Raw genomic sequence first — 21,652 nt, forward strand, 5'->3', positions numbered from 1 at the left:
CCTCTCAAAGTGCTGAGACTGCAGTCTAGAACCACCAATCCTGTCCAGACTTTTTTTGAGAACAGTTTTAGGTTCACAGAAAATATGAACAGAGAGCACAGAAAGTTACTGTCTACCCCCTGACCCCCCCATCATAGTTCCCCTCACTAAAAATATCTGCCACAGAGTGGTCCGTTCCTTGTGATGGATGAAACTACATTGACACATCAGTATCACTAACAGTCCACAGCTTACATGAATAGTCACTCGTGGTGTGTTTCCTATGGGTCTGGATAAGTGTGTGATGTCACGTGTCTACCATTCAACCTGAAATATCACACAGAGCAGTTTCACAGCCCTCAAAATGTCCTGTGCTCTAAGGACTACTCCATTCCTCCAATCCTTGGCACCACTGATCTTTTGACTTTCTCCATAGTTTTCTGGAGGGCAGGGCCTTGTAGTAAAGGCTTCCCTCACTAAGTTAGTGTTCTAGGAACCCATCGACATCCATGGACCAGCTAGCATTGTTGTGAGAGGCTGCATTTGGCTTCAGTGAATTCTTTTTTGGAGATTCTTTCAATGCATTCATCCATTTCATGACGGGCAATTTATGAGCTCACCTGCCCACACTGCACTGTCTCCATAGTTTTGCCTTCTCTGGTTTACATATAAAATATTAAAAAAATATATTTTTTAGAGTTAGGGAAATTGTCTTTTCTTTTTCTTCTTTTAAAGAGGTGGGATACAGTTCAGGGTTAGGTATACAAATGGCCATTGTGTAGGTAAAACTTGGGCCTTACTTTTGTCTCCATTTCTCCTGCCTTTGCATCAAAAACTACCCAACAGTGCTCAAAGAAATCAAAGATGTCACAAACATATGGAAAAATATTCCATACTCATGGATTGGAAGAATCAACATTGTTAAGATGTCCATCCTACCCAAGGCAATCTACAGATTCAACGCAATACCCATTAAATTACCAACATCATTCTTTGCAGACCTGGAAATGACAATACAGAAATTCATATGGAAACATAAATGATCACAAATAGCCAAAACAATCCTCAGCAAAAGATACAAAACGGGATGTATCACTTCCAGACTTTAAACTTTTCTGGTATATTTTAATACTGTGAACAAAGTAGCAAGAGAAGCCATGCAAACCCCCAAAGCAAAGAGACATTATTATAACAGTTGGCATTATATTAAACATAGCATTTCTTTAAGCACTGCTCACAATATATTTTTGTAGGGGTGGATCACAATTTCGTAATACATGAGAAACAGATTATGCTTAATTTTTATTTTTTGGAGACAGCTCTCACTCTGTCGTCGAGGCTGGTGTGCAGTGGCACCATCACTGCAGCCTCAACTTTCTGGGTTCAGGCGATCCTACCATATTAACCTACCTCCCAAGTAGCTGGGACTATAGACATGCACCACCATACCTAGCTAATTTTTTATAGAAACGAGGGCTTGCTATATTGTCCAGACTTGTCTTGAACTCCTGAACTCAAGAGATTTTCCTGCCTTGACTGGCCAAAGGGCTGGAGCCACCAGGCCTGGCCATGACTAAATTAAAAAAAAAAAAAAATATATATATATATATATATATATGGATAAATGGCTAATAAGGATTTGTTTCCTTTTCTAATTATTTTGAACTTGTTTAGAAAAATTATGTCTGGGCCCCAGATATGTTACGCTTTCTAAAGCATCCAAACATCTAGTTTCAAATTTGTGCTGCTTTAATTCAAGACATTTGTGCATGTATTTAATTTAGACTCATTATGTAAATATTACTTAATCTTATTGTTTTCTGGGTTTCTGCTCAATATTTATTTTCAGATACCAACACAGATGTTGATTGTTTCCATAGCTACTTTCTAAAAATTAAATTTAAAACTTGAGTACCACAGTAATTTCATCTACTTAAAAAAATTGGAGAAGTACAAATTTACAAAAGAAATGCTGACTTTAGTGAGGTCAAAATATAAAGATTCTTGTTAAGATTGCTTAACATGATTATCTTCATAGTAAGTGTACTTTAAATGGATAAATATCACTAACAAATACTTATTTTGAATTTATCTTTCTGCTTTATTTGCAGTTTTTGCCATAAAAAGATAATAGCCTACATTTTAACTTTGTATTCTTTTTCTTGGGGAGAAGTTTATTATATCATATACACATAACAAGATCAAGTTTGATAATTAGCTATATCCTAAACATTAGAAATGCCAGGCAAATTAGTTTTATGTATAGATGAAATGTGTTTAAAACCCAGGCTCTAACTTGCACTTGTTTTGTACAGCATTTATGGGTATCTTTTGCTGTTCTTGGTTCTTTGTGATAATATCCCAGTGATATATTTACATTATTTCCATGATACATTTTATGGAGAAATGAAGTCAAGTTAAATGATTTGCTAATAACAAAAAGTGTTACAGTCAGGCATACAAGTTTTTATTTTCATACTACCATTCCAGGACATTATCCACATAGTATTGTTTCTAGTTGATGCTTTTCAAAGTGCATATACGGACTTACCTACTTCTTATTAATATAAATCATGTCATAGATTTACTGAAGCTCCTAAGAGTGAAATGTGTTTTTATGTTAAAATATGCATTTTACTAAAAATTGCTAAAACATCCCTTAATTGTTATATATTTTCCAACTCCTATTAATGTGTTTAATGGAACATTATCAAATTAGAATGTTATCATAGGGTTTGGCTAAAAAAAATAAGTAAAATAATAAACAGCAAAGTATTTAGTCATAAGGACATTTTCCAGCTCTTCAGCTGATAAAATAAGTAGGCCTGGAAAGTAGATTAAGAAAATAATCAAAAGTTTAAAAATAACAATACACATATGAGAAGAATTAAACATTCCTGGACAGACTTTGATTTCACAACTATCCAGTATGAAAGAAAAATTATTTTGCTGATGAAGGAAATGGATTGCTATTCCGTTATTGCAAAGTTAAATCTTATAGTCTGCTGCAATAAAATGGTTACACCTTGGAAACCAAGTCCGTCATTTACGGGTTCAGCTAGCCCTTCAGTGTCTGTCTGGCCTTCATGCCCTGGTGTCTAGGCCAGGACAATTTAATTATTCTGCAATTATCCCAAGTTCAGAAATTTTGGTAGACCACTACTTCCTAACCAACTTTGAAACAAATGCTAATGACCATTAAAATTATTAGACACTACAAAACGCTTTTACACTTGGAAGGAATTTTATGACCTTCTATTATTTCTCCAGTAGCCCTTTGGCATTGAGTAAAACCTTTGTCTCCATGGAGCAACTGAAAAAACTGAGCACAAAGGAATTCACTTAAGAACTCAGGGTCTACGGTCAGGGAAGGGCCATGTCTACAGCAAAGCTGCTGCAGGATCAGGCTCTGATTTCAAGTGGGAGTGCATGCCATAAGCAGTTACCCTGTGAATACGCATCTTGAGAATGCTACCCAGCTCCCTGTGAGAGCTATCCCTTCTGCAGGGGGTCTAGAGTCTAGGATGGCTTCCTGTGGGAGTCCTCCTTGTCTCTGAACTCCTCCCGCCCACAGGAGGTTCCAACTTTTCTGTGGTGGTGGAGGTGTTATGGTGGCAGCCAGGCAGGGAGGCCGAAACACGGTCATACAGAGGAGCTCAGAACCTACCTGGAACAGGGAGAGGCCCAGGCTACTCCTTGGTTTCACCAGTAATTTGGGGCAAGAGCCTTCCTGTCCGTTTTGACTTTGATGCCAACTCTTTCCTTCATCCTAAATAGTTTGAGAATCTCTCATACTGACACTCAGGAATGCAGTTGAGTCAAGTCTTTCTTTCTGACTTTGGGAAACAGAACATCAGACCGTGGGTGATGCGAGAGGAGAAATATGCCTTTCTTCTAGGCTTCTAGTTGAGCAGAGAATGTGGCTGCTGTGTTCTGAATGGGAGTGTCCCCCCAAATTCTTATGTTGTGGCCCTCACCCCCAAGATGATGGTATCAGATGAGGTCTTTACAAGGTTTCAAGGTTATGGGGGTGGAGTTCTTAAGAGTGGGATTCGTGCCCTTATAAACGTAGCATGACAGAGACTTCTCATTCCTTCCACCAAGTGAGGTTAGGGGCAGAAGACAGCTATCTATGTGGAAGAGGGCCTCACCCAACACTGAATCTGCTGGTACCTTTATTTTGGCCTTCACAGCCTCCAGAACTGTAAGAAATAGCTTTCTGTGTTTTGTGAGCCATCCAGTGTATCATGTTTTGTTATAGCAGCATGAAGAGACTGAGACTGAAGCAGTGGCTTATGTCTGGTTTGGAGATAGACTACCCAGGCCAACCTTACACCCCAGAAAGATGGACTCAGTGACTCCCAGGGCTCAGTGACTCTCAGTCAGTCCCTGGTATTGACAGACCACTCCCAGGAGATAGTATCTTTGCTTCTTCTTTGACGTCTTGCCCATGGTGGTATGCAAGGCTTGCTGGTTGAATAAATGGGAAGCCAGTGCGTGGACACTGCCCACTGCAGAAACATAAAGGCCACATGTAAACCTGCTGACTAGAATATACAAAAAATGACTTTAACATCTCCTTCCAGGATGTTTAATGAACTTAGCTAACATTACTTCAAACTGCTCAACGGATCTTCACTGAGAGCCTGTTAAGTAGAGCATTTTTCTGGGGGAATGAGTGGATTAAAAAGAAGGCTCCTGCCCTTAAGAAACTTACATTTCAATCAGAAAAGTGGACATACATACAAACCACAGGAAGAAGAATCGAAAAATTAGAACACAGGTGTGAATACATACATACATGAATAGCGGGTATGAATACATACATAAATAAGTTACTAAACTAAAAGGAAGAAGGAAGGAAGGAAGAGAGGAAGGAAGGAAGGAAGGAAGGAAGAATAGTGGAGTCTTTCCCAAATCTGCCGTTTTTACCATTGTCGATCTCCACAGCGAGTTGCTCCAGTTGGTAATGGTAAGGGTTGATAATAACCCTTAATGATTGCAGCATATCCACAGAGAAAACTTTTATGAAGACAAAGAAGGCTAAAATGAACTTTAGCTCAAGTAGGACGCATGCAAAAAGGTCTTCTTCTCCTCCCAGTTCCTTCCAGGTCTGGTCATGTTTTCCAAAGCCAGAGCAGAAGACTCTTCTGCCTTCCTGAATGTTGGCATGAGAGATATTTGAGTTCTGCTTGGGTGTCCTCACATCCAACATGGCCCAAACAACTTATCATCTCAGGAATGAGGTAAATGAGTAGTGGGTTGTTTATCCTGCAACCCAGAAGTCTCAGTCATCTCGATGCTGTCCTCCCCTCCTTCCTCATATCCAACTCATCACCAAACCCTATTGACTTTCGTTTCTAGAAAACTCACTCACCCATCTGTTTCTTTCTCTCCTTCCCCTTGCTACTGCTGTGGTCCAAGTCGTCATTCTCCCTTGCCTGGACAGCTGTAACAGACTCTTTGCTGGTCTCCCTGCATTCATCTCACCTTCTTTGTTTTTCCATTCTGTGGCCAGGGAGCTTTTCAACATGCCCATCTGATCACACTTCTGTCAGGCTGAAATCCTTTTGTGGTTTCCCATTGCTCCTGACAATGCGACCGGGCACTGAGTCACCTGCCTCTGGTCTAGTCTCCCTCTCTTTGTCACTACTCTCCAGGCACACTGACCTTACAACCCGTGTCAGGCACCCTGTGGCTCTGAAGCTGTGTCCCGGTGTTCCTCCTGCTCTGCATACTGCAAGCCCTGTCTCTCACTCCAGTCCCACAGCATGCCTGACTCCATTTCACCCTTCACATGGGGTTATTCAATATGTTTGTCATGTTTGTTGATCAACAGGGGAAACTTCTCTCATCCTCTGAAATCAGGTCAAGACCTTCTCTTGTGTGTATTTTTTAAAATTATTCATGGCAATTATCATGGCTTATAAGTATACACGAGAGATCGTTGATCAATGTCTGTGGCCCCCATCACACTGTAGACTCGAGGAGGCTGGGGCTCATCATATACTTTCCTAACTGTACTCAGTAGAGTCCTTGGAAAATTAGGGTTATTCAATAAGTATTTGCAAACTGGGTCCTTAATGCATTGGGTATGGGGGAGCGTTACTGTATAAGCTACTGAGTAAATTCTAGAGGTCATTTAACAGAGGTCTGTTAAAAGACACAGAAAGAGGCTCTGGAAACAACATTTTCCTGTCTTCCTTCCTTTCTACCTTCCTTCCTTCCTTCTTCCTGCTTTCTTCTTTCTTCTTTTCTCCCTCCCTTCCTTCCCCCCTCCCTCTTTCCCTTCCTTTCTCCTTCCTTCCTTCCTTCTCCCTCCTCCTTCCTTTCTTCTCCCTCCTTCCCTCCCTCCCATCCTTCCTTTCCTTCTACATTCATATTAAGAGACATGTAGGGTTGGGTTGAGTTGGGGTTAGAGACAGATTTAGGGTTAAACACTGTCTTAGTTTATTTGTGCTGCAATGTCAAAATATCTGAGATTGGGCAATTTATAAACAGCAGAAATTTATTTTTTGCAGTTCTAGGGGCTGGGAAGTCCAAGATCAAGGTACTGGCATTTGGTGTCTGTGGGGTTCTTTTTGTGGGTTCTCACAGGGTGTAAGTTGAAAGACCCAGAAAGACCCAGCTAGTTCTCTCCAGCCCTTCTATAAAGTTGCTAATCGCATCCATCAGGGCTTCATCCTCATGATTTAAGCACCTCCAAAAGGCACCACATGCTGATGCTATTTCATTGGGGTTTGAGCTCCACCATGGATTTTGGAAGGTCACAAATATTCAAAGCGCAGCAGACACTTTATTTGTTAAGAAATTATGAATTTTTTTTTGTCCAACAGACACATTAAACACTTTGTGACTGGCACTGTGTTGGGGAAACAAAGGCAAATAGAATGCTGTACCTGTCTTGTTATACCAAAAAGACCCCTGCATCTATATGTTTATCACAGCACAATTCACAATTGCAGGATGTGGAATCAACCTAAATGCCTCCCAGCTGATGAGTGGATAATGAAAATGTGCCATGCCATATATATGTATACACACACCATGGAAAACTATTCACCAATAAGAAAGAACAAATGGATGTCTTTTACAGAAGCTGAGATGAAATTGGAGACCATTATCCTAAGTCAAGTTATCCAGGAATGGAAAACCAAGTATGGCATGTTCTTACTCCTAAGGGGAGCTAAGCCAAGGGTCGGCAGAGAGAATAGCATAAAGGACATCAGAGTCTCAGAAAGGAGAGGGTGCCAAGGGAGGAAGGGATGACAATTTCTTATTGGGTACAATGTGCATTGATGGGGGTGTTGGGAAAACTTAAAATCCAAAATTTTTCACCACTATGCAAAGCCGTCATGTAACCAAAAACCATTTGTACCCCTAAGTCTGTTTAAATAAAGACAATTTCAAAAAGAAAATGTTGCTGAGTGCAGTGGTTCACGCCTGTAATCCTAGCATTTTGGGAGGCCAAGATGGGAGGACTGTTTGAGCCCAGAAGTTCAAGATCAGCCTATGCAACAAAGCAAGACTTCCTATCTACAAAAATAATAACAATAAAAACAATTAGCTGATTGTGGCGGCGTGTACCTGTAGTCCCAGCTACTTAGGAGGCTGAGGCGGGAGGATTGCTGGAGCCTAGGAAGTCAAGGCTGTGGCAGTGAGCCAGGATGTTGCCACTGCACTCCGGCCTGTTCAACAGAGTGAGATTCTGACTCAAAAATAAAAAATAAAAAAAAGAGAATGCTGTACCTGTTGCTTAACTGGGGAGAGACTCACACATCAGTCAGAATGGCAATTATCAACAACTCAAAAAATAACAGCTGCTGGAGAGGGTGTGGAGAAAAGGGAACACTTCTACACTGTTGGCGGGAGTGTAAACTAGTGCAACCTCTGTGGAAAGTAGTGTGGTGATTCCTAAAAACTCTAAATATCTACCTCCCATACAACCCCACAATCCCCCTACTGGGAATATATCCGGAAGAACACAAATCACTCTACAAAAAAGACACCTGCACACGTATGTTTATCGCGGCATTGTTCACAATAGCAAGGACCTGGAACCAACCATGCTACCCATCAAAAGAGGATTGGATTAGAAAAATGTGGTACATATACACGACGGAATACTACGCAGCCATAAAAAAGAACAAAATCATGAATTTTGCAGCAACCTGGATGGAACTAGAGTCTATAATACTGAGTGACCTCTCACAAAAACGAAGGTCTGAGTATCACATGTATTCACTCATATAATGGACCTCAAACATCCAATCTAATACTATAAGAAAATGACTGACAGTAGTGGGAAACTATCGGGGGGGAGGGAGATGGGATTAACGAGCAAATATCTGTCTGGGGATGGGGAAGCACCTCTAATCAATAGGGTACCTGAATGAAACGTATTTGTATACCTAACCTTTAACTGTACCCTACAACATCATAATACAAAAATATTGATTATTGAAAAAAAAAAACAAAAACGTCTGTTGAGAAAAAAAGAAGCATGTGCCAGATGCTGTGAAAGACTTGCAGGGAGAATGCCTCACATTCTGGGCGAAGAGCAAGAAAAGTGTCCCAAGGAAGGTGAAAGTTGACCCGAGTCTGCCATGAGGTCAAGGGCACCTTGGAAGGAAGGGGTAAGGAAGAGGGAACAGGAATCTAGGCGAGGGAACCATGTCTATAAAAGCAGGTAAAGGGCAGTGATTGTCAAAGACCTCTGAAATACCTTAGGACCAGAGCAGGGTTCTGGAAGGGTGGACCCAGCACCCTCCTTAGGTTGAGCATCCTGCCTGGGCCATGGGCTGGCAATTTTCAATTACACATAGGTGACCAAGTGTCAGAAAGCCCTGCTGTGTTTTATAAAATTACGCAAAGTACCTATATATTAAGCGCCAACAAAATATGTAATCCAGTTCTAAAGCAGATACCTTTTTCGTTTGTTTGTTTTGGGTCAGGGCCCCACTCTGTTGCCTAGGCTGGAGTGCAGTGGCATGATCACTGCTCACCACAGCCTCTACTTCCTGGACTCAAGTGTTCCTCTCCTCTCGCCTCCTGAGCAGCTGGGACTACAGTCATGTGCCACCACACCCAGCTAATTTTTTTGATTTTTTTTTTGTAGAGATGAGGAATCACCGTGTGGTCAAGGCTGGTCTCGAACTTCTGGATGTTGATCCCTCAGCCTCACCTCCTAAAGTGCTGGGATTACAGGTGTAAACCACTGTGCCTGGCTTGTACACCATTTTTATTAAAAAAAAAAAAATTCTGAGGAAGAATTTGGTCACAGGATCCAAAGATTTAAGAGCTGTGTGTCAGGGTGGAGCTTAAAATATGTTTGTTTGCTTTGTTTTTCCTGCTGGGGAAAAAATGGCTTGTACTTAGCCGCAGAACCTGCAACGTGGCTGCGGGGACACAGGTTACAGTCTCCAGCAGGAGTCCTGCTCCAGACACAGCCTGGACTCACTGAATCAGGTGGTGGAATTCCTCTATCGGGCTGGGCTTTTCCTTTGGTTGTGGTGTAGGCTCTGGTTTGCTTTGTGTGTGTGTGTCTCACTCTGTCGTCCAGTGTGGAGTGCAGTGGCACGCTCAAGGCCACTGCAGCCTCAACCTGCTGGACCTAGGCAATCCTTCCACTTCAGCCTTCCAAGTGTCTGGAACCACAGGCGCGTGCCACCAATCACCATGCCCAGGTCATTTTTCGATTTATTGTAGATCAGCGGTCTTGCCAAGTTGCCCGGGCTGATCTTGAACCCCTGGACTCAGGCAATCCTCTCGCCTCCACCTCCCAAAGTGCCACTGCACCTGGCCTACTTTGTTACGTTCAAAGCTCACTGATACCTGCGGAATGTGACATCTTCCTGTTCCATCCAGCAGTTCTGGGACTGCCTCCCTAGGGAATGTCATCCCTCACCCAAGGAGGAGGAAATATCTCAGAACAAGACATATTAGAGTGCTCCTTTCTAGCATGAATCAGACTTTAGACAATGTTTGAACAATCTTAGTTGTTCTCAAATGACTGTAAGAGACTCACGTACTACTTAGGAATGGTTGCAATCAAAGTGTTTGTTCCTTATTGATTTTTTTCCTGATTTTAAAAGAAGCAAATACTCATTATAAACATTGAAACAATAGAGATTTGTAATATGAAAAAGCGATATTTCTCATATCATCTCTTCCCCAGAGATAAATACTGTGAACAGGTGTTCTTTTCCTCAGATTTAAGAAGGCTAATTTGTTAACATATAAATATTATAATAATTCTTTTTTAACCAAAAGGGATTCTTTCAACAACCTTTTCCTTCTTCTTTACCAAGTTTCAGGGGCAACTTTACATGTCAGTATGTAAGTCAAGTTCTTTTAGAAATGTTATTATCTTGTCTGGTTACTTTGAGGGTTATTTGATTTTCTTTTTAATGCAGTAGGTCAGTGACTGGAAGAATAAAAACACAGTTGTACATTACTGAATCCAATTTTATTCTTCACATTTTTTTTTTTTTGAGTTGGAGTCTCCATCACCCAGGCTATAGTGCAGTGGCATGCTCACGGCCACCCCCAGCGTAGACCTGCTGGGCTCTGGTGAGCCTTCCGTCTCAGACTTCCAAGTAGCCGGAACTATAGGCCTGCGCTACCGTGCCCGGCTAATTTTTTATTGATTGTAGAGATGACGTCTCGCCAAGTTGCCTGGGCTGCTCTTGATCCCGTGGGCTCAGGCAATCTACCCACCTTGGCCTTCCAAAGCACTGGGATGACAGGCTGAGCCACCAAGCCCGGCCCAGATCTTTTTTATTTTTATTTTTGTATTAAGTCAATGGTAAGAATTGTTTTAGAAAAGAGAAATCAGGTCATGTTTTATGTAGCAATATGACCCACGATTGAAGGATGACTGGTATTAGGCCAGTTTATATTCATTTTCCAGAAAAAAGATACTTTCTGTTGAGAAATTACGTTTACAGTTCATAGATCTGTTCTCTTTCCTTAGCTAATCTTCTGCATTAAAATTTAAAAAAGAGTTTGTTGGTACTGGGGAATTTTAAAAGTCGCTTGATCTTGTGTTATGCATTTGTGATGGTGGGAGTTCCTGGGAGGCAACTTGAATGGGCACTCCAGGTGGGTGTCTGTCGGTGTTGCTGCTCACCCTGCAGGAGAGAAATCATTAGGGATGGGATTAAGATAAAGTGGTGGTGGAAAGGCCATAGCCCACCACCAATACCAGGAAGTACAATAAATAGGATTGTTACTAGCTTGGAAAAGGTCTTTTCAGAAAAATATTAAAGCCTTTTCTATGACTTAAAGCCTGCATGTGATATGGATTTATGGCAACCTCAACGTTAAGCTCTAATCAGCAAGAGTTGTATAAGAACAAAAACTAAACTAGAAGAGACAGGGTCTTGCTATTTTTCCCTTAGTGAGCGCTCCCCACAATTGCGACCAAACTGTCTTAGTCTATTTGAGCTGCTATAACAAAAGTGTCATAAGTGGGTGTCTTACAAACAATAGAAAGTTATTTCTCACAGCTCCAGAGGCTGGGAAGTCCTAGCACAAGGCACCAGCAGATTCAAGGTCTGCTGAGGGCCATCTTCTGGTTTATAAATAGTGCAGTCTTGCTGTGTCCTCCCATGGAGAAGGGACGGGGGAACTCTCTGGGGTCTCCGTGATAAGGGCACTGATCCTAGTCATGAGGGCTCCACCCTCAAGACTTCATCACCTCCCAATGGCCTCACCTCCGAGCACTATTGGTGATTCGGTGTCTACATATAAATTTCAGGTGACCACACACATTCAGTCTAAACACATACAAAAAACAAACCACATCAATGTGTATGTTGTGCTAAAGTGAAGAGAAATGAGACGTGACTCAAGAGGAGTTAGGGTATGGACTGAGGTTTGACCCTGTCTTTTCTTTTTCTTTTTTTGTGTTGGAGTCTCACTCTGTCATGCAGGCTGGAATGCAGTGGCACACTCACAGTCACCCCAGTGTCAACCTGCTGGGTTCAGGCGATCCTTCCGGCTCAGACTTCCAAGTAGCCAGAGCTATAGATATGCACTACCATGCGCGGCTAGTTTTTGATTTATTGTAAAGACGTGGTCTCGTCAAGTTGCCCACGCTGGTCTCGAACTAGCAGACCCAGGCAATCCACTCACCTTGGCCTCCCAAAGTGCTGGGATTACAGACTGAGCCTCTGAGTCTGGCCCAACCCTGTCTTTTCAGTGCAGTAGATCAGTGACTAGAAAAACCACAAGTGCCTTTTATTCTTTTTAAAAAAATTTTTGTAAAGACGGGGTCTTGCTATATTGCCCTGTCTTTAGTGAGTGCTCCCACAGGTCCCATTCTTTTCCATTTCTCTGCACCTCAGCACACACTGTTCCCTCATCCTGACTGCCCTTCCTGTCTACTCATCCTTCAGGGTCTGGTGTAGCTTTCTTCTCCTTTGTCTACCTTTTCTAATAACCTGGGGAGGAAATTTTCCTTCTCATGCTGTGTCCTGCCGTGTTTTGTGACAATACCCGCTCTTTGACATTAGGACTCCCCTCCTCCCAAGAAGGTGAACTTCTCATGGATGTGTCTACCTCACACGCCTCGCCCCAGCTGTCTAGACAGGCACCTGGCACATCCGTGCCACGCCATGCATGCTGGCTCAGAGACTGAATGCCTGGCATGGAACAATATGAGGGGAACGTCAGCTTCCTTACCAAAATAAGAATAATAATACCCGTCTCTTTCTCCCTCTTGGGCATGAAGTACTTTCATTAAAAAATTATGACGTACGACTTCCTTGGGACAAATAAAAACACAAGCTGTTATTACAGAACATATTTAAACACGTTTCCTCTTTAAACTATGCAATCAAAGGTAGCTAATGTCTCCATGTTTCCTTACTCGGTGTTTTCATAGCTTCTGCCCGTCAATCCAGCTACCCGAGAAGCTGAGGTGGGAGGATTGCTTGAGCCCAGGAGTTTGACACCAGCTTGGGCAACACAGCAAAACCATCATCTCTTAAAAAAAATAAAAAATAAAAACTAACTAAATAAATAAGCCAGCCTAGTGGTATACCCCTGTGGTCCCAAATACTTGGAAGACTGAGGTGAGAGGATCACTTGGGCCCAGGAGTTTAAGGCTGCAAGGAGCTATGATTGCACCACTGCACTCCGGTTTGGACAACGCGCAAGATCCCATCAAAAAAAAAAGAAAAGAAAAAAATATGTTTTTATAGCTCATCAACAATGACTCCTTCTGGGGGACTCTACATATTTTGGTATTAATTTGGTGTGGACTGAAATTCATATATTTTTTTTTGAGTTGGAGTCTCACTCTGTCGCCCAGACTGGAGTGCAGTGGCCGCTCCCGGCCACCGCAGCCTCGACCTGCTGGGCTCCGGCGATCCTTCCACCTCAGCCTTCCGAGTAGCCAGAATTACAGGCATGCACTACCACGCCTGGCTGATTTTTTGATTTATTGTAGAGATGATGTCTCGCTGCCCAGGAGGGTCTCGAACCTGCGGGCTCAGGCAATTCACTCATCTCAGCCTCCCAAAGGCGCGGGATTACAGGCTGAGCCACCGAGCCCGGCAAAATTTATATTTTTGTATTGAATTTTGAATGAATATTCTGTGTATTATCTGCTCTCTTTTCAGAGAATTGGTTTTGATACGCTATGAGTTTTTTCTAGGATTGCATATTTGGTAATCTTCACAGTACTCCTTAGAACACAGAAAGTCAACCGGATGGTGTTTTAAATCGGGTGGGATCACATGTCACAGGGTCGGAACTGGGAGCCTGTGATCCAGTCTGTGTAAGGGCCATTGTTGTCCTATTTAGCAATAATAAAAGACTTAGTGCTAGGAGGTCTAATCTTGGGCACAGAGTCACTTTCATCAGCTCCTGTCTGACATTTTTCTTTGAAATATGACGTTTCTCTCTTAAGAGCATCACGAGTGTTATACCTTGTTCTGAAGGGTCTGGAAAGGCCACAGTTGGAAATAAGCCACAGAAGCAGGTAAGAACCGGAGGCCACATACACCATGGTTAAACAAACAGGCTTTGGAGGGAGACTCCCTGGAGTCAGATCTGATCCCAGTTTCAACCACATTCTTAATGTTCGCTGGCTGTCTTTCCTTGGGCAAATTAATCACACTTTCCTCAAATGTAAAATGGAGTCCTTACTTCCTATCTCATGTGGTTGATATAAGAATTAAAGCAGGCCAGGCACGGTGGCTCAAGTCTGTAATCCCAGGACTTTGGGAGGCCCAGGCAAAAGGATTGCCTGAGTCCATGGGTTTGAGACCAGTCTGGGCAACTTGGTGAGACCTCATCTCTACAATGAAGCAAAAAAATTAGCTGGGCATGGTAGCATGTGCCTGTAGTTCCGGCTACTTGGAAGGGTGAGACGGAAGGATCGCCTGAGCGATGCTGGGGTGACTGTGAGCATGTACTGTACTCTAGCCTAGGAGACGGAGTGAGACCCCAACTGAAAAAAAACAAACAAAAAACAGTAGAATTAAAGCAGGCTGAGTGTGTTAGCTCATGCTTATAATCTCAGCGCTTTGGGAAGCCGAGGTGGGCGAATCATTTGAGTTCAAAAGTTTGAGACCTGCCTGGACAATATAGCAAGGCTCTGTCTCTACAAAAAGTACAAAAATTAGCCAGGTGTGGTGGCACGCACCTGTAATTCCAACAATTGTGAACCCAAGATGGCTCCAGCCATGACATTATCTTAGTTATCTATGCCTGCATGACAAATCACCCCAAAACTTGGCACCCTAAGTAGGTACACAGTTATTGTTTCACAATTTGTGTGGATCAGGAATCCAGATGCAGGGCTGCTGGTGGCCTCTGACCCAAGGTAGCAGTCCGGTTGGGATGGAAGGCACGCTAGAGAGGGGCGGAAAGGGTCATCAGCTCACTCCCGCAGGTCTCTCCACATGAGTGAAGCTGGCTTCCCCCAGAAGTATCCTAGAAAGAGCAAAACACACTCAGGATGGAAAGTACCTGAGATCGAAGCCGCATGTACTGTAACCTAATCTCAGAAGTGACATTTCATCACTTTGCCATCTTCTCTTTGTTGGAAGTGATTCACTCGGTCCAGCCCACAGTCAAGGGAAGAGCATTATCCAGGTTGTAAATATCCAGGAGCTGGACACAGTGACTCACACCTATAATCCTAGCACTTTGGGAGGCTGAGGTGGAAGGATTGCTTGGGCCCAGAAGTTCGAGACCAGCCTGGGCAACATAGCGAGACCTCCTCTCTACAAAATTAAAAAAAAAAATTAGCTGGTTTTGGTGGTGCACTCCTGCAGTCCCAGCTATTCAGGAGGCTGATGTGGGAGGATTGTCCGAGCCCGAGAGGTCGAGGCTGCAGTGAGCTGTGATCGTGCCAGGCCAGCACTTCATGGAGGTAGCCAAAAAATGTATTACAAAAAGCTCCTTGTTTTTTGGAGGCAGATGAAGACCAAACTCTTAGGTGTAGCCCATCATGCTGTAAGCCACGCCTTCCTGAGGGTCCATAGACGGGATCCACTCACTCTGTTTTTCTTGGCTCTCCTTGCAATGCTGTGCTGTCTTTTGCACCTGTGCACCTGCCGTTTTCGCTATGCGAACTCTTTTTAAACTCAGGCATCCCTTTGGACCCCTTATTTGAGTTGTCCCTCAGATCTGTCTCCTATTCTCGTGGCAGGCTGTGTATCTCTTAATTGTAGTTCTGGTAACTGTTGCTCACTTAGCATGTCTGGTATTTGGTTCCCTCCACAAACTATGGCTTTATTCAAGGACTGTATTTCCTCAAGACACCTAAGTGCTAGGCCCACAGCTGCTCCATAAATGTTTTTATTTTTATTTCATTTTAGAGACAGGATTTCTCACTATTGCAGTGGTGCGATCATAGCTCACTGTAACTTTGAACTCCTGCCCTCAAGCGATCCTCCTGCTTTGGCCTCCCAAAGTGCTGGGATGACAGGCATGAGCCGTCAGACCCGGCCAATGAACACTCTTTCAGTGAGTGAAGGAATGACTCCAGCTCTCAGGCGATAGTATTGTTTTCTGCATCTAATATTTTATGAGGTACAAAATGCTTTTCTTTATATTCGTTTAATATGTGACATGCAGATTGTACTTGAAACACAAACAGATCTGAAAGATAAAAAATAAACCACTCACAATCACCTGACTTGGAAACAGGCTGGAGCAGACCAGTTTGTTCTGTAGAGAGCTGTCGAACAGTGCTTGGATGGAGAGTCACATGCTAATCATGCTAACAGTGGTCTTCAGGGATTGTTGGAAAATGTGATGGTTAGAACAACTTATGTTTAACCTGTGAATAAGAGTGAGAAATGGTGGTTTGTTTATTTTGAGTCGGAGTCTCACTCCATCGCCCAGGTTGGAGTGCAGTGGCCCACTCACAGCTACCCCAGTGTCAATCTGCTGGGCTCAGGTCATCCTTCTGCCTCCGCCTTCAAAGGAACCGGAACTACAGGTGCATGCTACCACACTCACCTAATATTTTGAATGATTGTAGACATGAGGTCTCACCATGTTGCCCTGGCTGGTCTTGAACCTGTGGGTTCAGGTAATCCTCTCAACTCAGCCTCCCAAAGTGCTGGGATTACAGGCTTGACATCAGATTTCTTGGTTTTATCTTCTTTTTTTTTTTTTTTTAGTCAGTGTCTCACTCTGTTGTCCTGGCTGGAGTGCAGTGACATGATCACGATGATCACGTCTCATCACAGCCTGGACCTCTTGGGCTCAGGCAATCCTTCCATCTCAACATCCCAAAGTAGCTGGGACTATAGTCACATGCCACCACACCCAGCTAAATTTTTTTCTATTTTTATTTTTGTAGAGATGAAGGCTCACTATGTTGGCCAGGCTGGTATCAAACCTCCGGGCTCAAGCAATCCACCTGCCTCGGTCTCCCAAAAGTGCTATGAGTCTTGACCCAGAGGCAAATTACATCAGAACCAGTGGCAAGGTTAGGTCCAGGGCACATCACGGTGATGATTGCTACCATCATATCAGGTCTACTAACGAACGTCTAATGGAGCCCTGAGATGAAACTCAATTCTAGGTACCCAAGCTTTGTCCTAAGCATCCCAGGCAAGATGGACTTTTTATAGCCTAATTGCAAAACTCCCATAAACTAAGAACAATAACAGTTTTCTTTCTCACTTCTATTTTCAAAAGTGTGATGAAGAAATATCTGAGATATTTGAATGAAAGTCACTGAAAATACTCCAAGAACATAAACGCCCACAGAGTTTATCAGCAATCTTATTTTCTGCTGTGAGACTCTGAGACAAAAGTACTGAAGTCAAGTTTTTCAAGATAAGAAAGTGAGGCTGAGAGCTCATCTTGCTTATAGAAAGGAACTTGGACACTTGGCTCATATAACTTCTATGCCTGATGAGATCTGGTTGTGGATTTTATATTGACCAAACCAGTAGAAATGACTCAAAATACCAAATTTATTTTGTGTCAAAAACAGCTCGAAGAAAAGCAGTGAACTAACGTTGAGCCTTGACTGGCAGTGGGTGAGGGTGAGGGGAAAAAGAGACCCCCAAGAACCCTGTCTCATCCATCTTTGCATGCCACACAGAGTGGGTGATCAATACATTTGTTGAATGCACAGACATGGACCCTTAATTCTTAGTCCCAATGAAAGTTTCATATTCCCTTCCAGCCAATCTGTAATTTAGATTGCATATTTAACAAACCCACTTTAGAATATCATTTGCAATTTATACCTCATGAAATTATGACATGAGATTTCATGGTTTTATCCTGTTCTTTTTTACTGATCATCTAATATTTCTTTAATAATAGTATTAGTTCCATAGGTTTTTATATGCTATGCCAGTTGGTACCCAAGTTTAATGACAGAAAAGGCAACAATTTATAAATTTGTGATTGGTTTACATTTCTTTACAATTTTTCAATGTAAGATCATTTATTAAAATAGACAACCCACAAGATGAAATGTAGGCAGCAGAGAAATTCAACTTTTCACACACAAAAAATCAGCACAACCTTAAGCACAAATTAGAAGAGTATTGTAAAAGGTATGCTGAAGATCCGCATTCCACCACCCAAGACTATGTCATAATTCAAAAGAAAACTTTTTTTTGAATAGGAGTCTTACTCCGTTGCCCATGCTGGAGTGCAGTGACACACTCACAGCCACCCCAGCATTGACCTGCTGGGCTCTGGCGATCCTTCCACCTCAGCTTTCCAAGTAGGCGGAACTACAGGTGTGTGTCACTATGCCTAGCTGATTTTATGATTTATTGTAGAGATGCGATCTCGTCAAGTTGCTCATGCTGTTCTCGAACCAGTGGGTTCAGGCAGTCCCCTCACTCCGGTCTCCCAAAGTGCTGGGATTACAGGCTTGAGGAAATAAAACTTTTTAAAGTATGACAGTAAAAAATCATTTTCAGCATATATGAAATTCCGTGTTTTATCACATAGGTATGTTTATTCAACACTATTTTTTGAAAATGGGCCATTTAAAAGGTCATAGTGATTTTCATTCTGTAACTTTACTTAGGATTGAGTACACCTGAAATGTGCTTTTAACGCATAGGACTCACAGTAGATAGCACCAAAGGATGGGGGGAGTTGTGTCATTAAAAAGAATTTGATAATTCACATCGTGGCTATTCTGCACACTGGTGAAAGATAATCCACATTTCGAAAACCTCAAGACTTCCCTTTTTAAAGAACCAAAATAAACCCAACACACCCTATGGACACTTCCCTACCCCTAAACACATTGATGACTCTTTTACACATAAAACTGAAATAGTTATGGCAGCAAAGTTTCCAATGGCGGTGAAAGTTTGTAAACTGTATTTCAATCTCTTTCTTATACCCAAAGTGCAAGAAGTGCAGGGTTCTCACTCTTTCAGTAGTGTTCCTGTAAAGAATCCTTTATTTTGTTCAGCACAGGCAGTTCCTGAATTAAGTCTATGCTGGTACACTGACATATAACAGAATGACACAGGGACTGCAAAGAACACCTGCATGAACTGGGACACTGGGTTGGTCAGTTGCAGATCCAGGTGGCTGAGACTGTGAATAACAAAAAGCTCCACTTCAGAGTCTCTGATAGAATGCTCAATTTGATCAACTATGGACGTATGTCCTTCCACTCCTGACTGTTCGTGAAAGTCAAACCCACTACCATGTGAGTACTCAATTCTGGTGTGAAGTGTTTACCATGGGAGCGCTTGAAAGACACCAGTCATCATTACTATCCCGAACAAGGAAAGAACCATCTGGCAAGTTCACTTGCTTCCATTCTGCCTTCCGGTATGTGATTGGTCCCCAGTACCATCTTGTTTTGCAAGTTTCTTCAGCTCCTTTATAAAGCTTGGCATAGCCTTGAGACCACTACTCTGCACCGAGTCATAAGCTCTTGTAATTCCAGGAGCAGAGTTAGGATCAGAATTCAAAGGACAGCACATGTTTTCAGTCACATGGGCATCTATGTCGGCCAGTTCACTGATGTTCCTTTGACTTTGATTATTCTACATTGGTGGTCACAGTGGTGAGCATGGAGGGACATCACTGTGACTCGCTCTGGGCTCTGTAACATGACTCCCATCGTGCCAATCAACAAGCCATTCACGGACTGATCCACAAAGATCTCTGGGGCAACGACCAGGTCCTGGTCTACTTGACTCTTGTGTTCGGGGAAGGAGTGCCCTCCCACTTGAGGAAGAACCGCAGAAACGTCCATGGGAGAAGAACTGTCCAGATAATAGCTTTGCGGTCCTTCCAAAGGATACATACCTTCATCTAAAGGCACAGATACTGAATGGAGTTCCCAGGCACATGTCCAATAACTCCAGGCACGTGTTCATCCAGGTGAAGATGCAAGTCTGCATTCTGAGACACCAAGCTTGTCCGTGATTGCTCCTGACAGTCTCAGACTGAAGGTCATGGAAGTCCTTCCCAAAGCCATTCAGTGCTGGACTTGGACTGGAAAGGTGGACCGAGGCTTCAACTCTCTCCTCCATTTTGCTACATGTCTCCTCAGAGTTTGGTCGAAGAGGCCAAGGCTGGGACCATAGTGATGACTGCAGAGTGAAGTGGCCTCACCAGCCTCTGAGCTCTCATATCTTTCAAGACTATGGGTGGCAGGGAAGAGAAGAAGGTATCCTCATGACAGAGCTCCCAGAAGGCTGCTGGCCTTGACTTTTGACTTTCGTTTTGAAGAAAGAGTCTTTTCCAAAACGTACCCATCAGGCTTTCCCTTTTTGATCTGTCTTTCCCTCCCTTTTCATCCTCACTGTTGACATCACAGTTGGCTGTCTCTTTCCCACAGCAGCTGCCACATAGGGAATCAAGTTTTCCAAAGGCACTGGCTAGGGACGATGGGTGCACGATCATGAAATCAGTTTCTCCCTTACTCCTATTCAAGTTCAAAAATTTCCGGACAGTTTTAAGACTCGTTTTCTTCATCATGATGGGTTACCTAATCCAAGGGGATCCATTTCTTTCTGGAATATTATCCCCAAACACCTGGAGAGAGTTCTATGCTGCATCTGTGTAATTTTTCCAGCTACTGGAGCCATCTTCAGGGTGGCCTGTTCTGCTTTCTCTCTGGCAACACCTCCCAGGCCACTCCCTCCTCCTCTTCCTCCTGCTCCTCCTCCTCCTCCAGGCCGGCCTCCTAGGGAGGGAGGACAGAGAGCTGAACGGCCCTCTCCTTGCCCAGGACTCTGGCCCGCGCACAGGCAGGGCATCCTTATCCTGTTGTCGTGCGTGTCCCTCGGTTGCCATAGTAACCAAGTTGCCATGGCTTACGCGGCAGGAGTTGGGAGGGTCAGCAAAGACCGGAGCCCTGTCATTCTCATTCAAAGGCAATTGTCCCTGAAAGATGTGACTTGCTTCAATATTTAAGACCCGGGCACTGATATTAAACTAGAAGGATACTTCGGTTAAAAACCAATAATTAACCTTGTCTTCAACTCTAGGTCACACTTTAATAGCAATTTCATGAAGTGGACATTCCTCTGTCTTTCATTCTTGAAGTTCTAGATAGGTTTTGAATAATAACGTCTCCTGGAAAAGCACACGGGTAATCGTTGCAATTTATTTTATGTCATTATCTAAGTAAGCCCTTGAGACCTTACAATTCCAGTTCTTCTCTCCAAGGTAATTGCATACATCTTGGGAATATGTGAGGTGTTGTTAATATTCAGGACACCGTCCCTCTGAAATGTTTCTCAGCCTACAACGAAATACTGTCTTGGAGCCTTTCTGCAAAAATTTATTTTTAGACAAGTAGAGGGTATTTCCTTTTGAAAGAATAATTTTTCCTCAAAATCATAGTCTTTGATGTCATGGTTTTATAATATGTATCCTGAACAGCAGTTTTAACTTTGACATGGGGATTATGCAACTTGATTATGTTATAATAAAACCCTTCACGTTATAAATTAAGACCATCTTTGAGGCACATGAATGCTATTCTTTTCTTAACGCTTCTCACTTTTTTCCCTCACTAAATTGTTTTAAGTTACTGTAGTGCCATATAAACTGCTATAAAGAACATGCTTCAGTTGCTTAAGTTTTTAAATACCAGTAGTGTGAAATTTTGGCACCCACATAAGAAACATGTAAAATGTTACTCTCCTTCTACACAAGGATTAGTTGTTTCTCAAGATTTCAGGTTATTTGAAAA

The 21,652-nt window shown here is 42.8% G+C and overlaps 1 pseudogene; it reads right to left on the bottom strand.

The window, feature by feature from the left end:
• Positions 1-18,865: 18,865 nt before the first annotated feature.
• LOC103265834 lies at positions 18,866-20,427 on the bottom strand (annotated as a pseudogene).
• Between the last annotated feature and the right edge of the window lie 1,225 nt (positions 20,428-21,652).

This window comes from Carlito syrichta, unplaced genomic scaffold (genome assembly GCF_000164805.1).
Source record: "Carlito syrichta isolate Samal-C Ts95f unplaced genomic scaffold, Tarsius_syrichta-2.0.1 Scaffold306872, whole genome shotgun sequence".
NCBI classification, from domain to species: domain Eukaryota; kingdom Metazoa; phylum Chordata; class Mammalia; order Primates; family Tarsiidae; genus Carlito; species Carlito syrichta.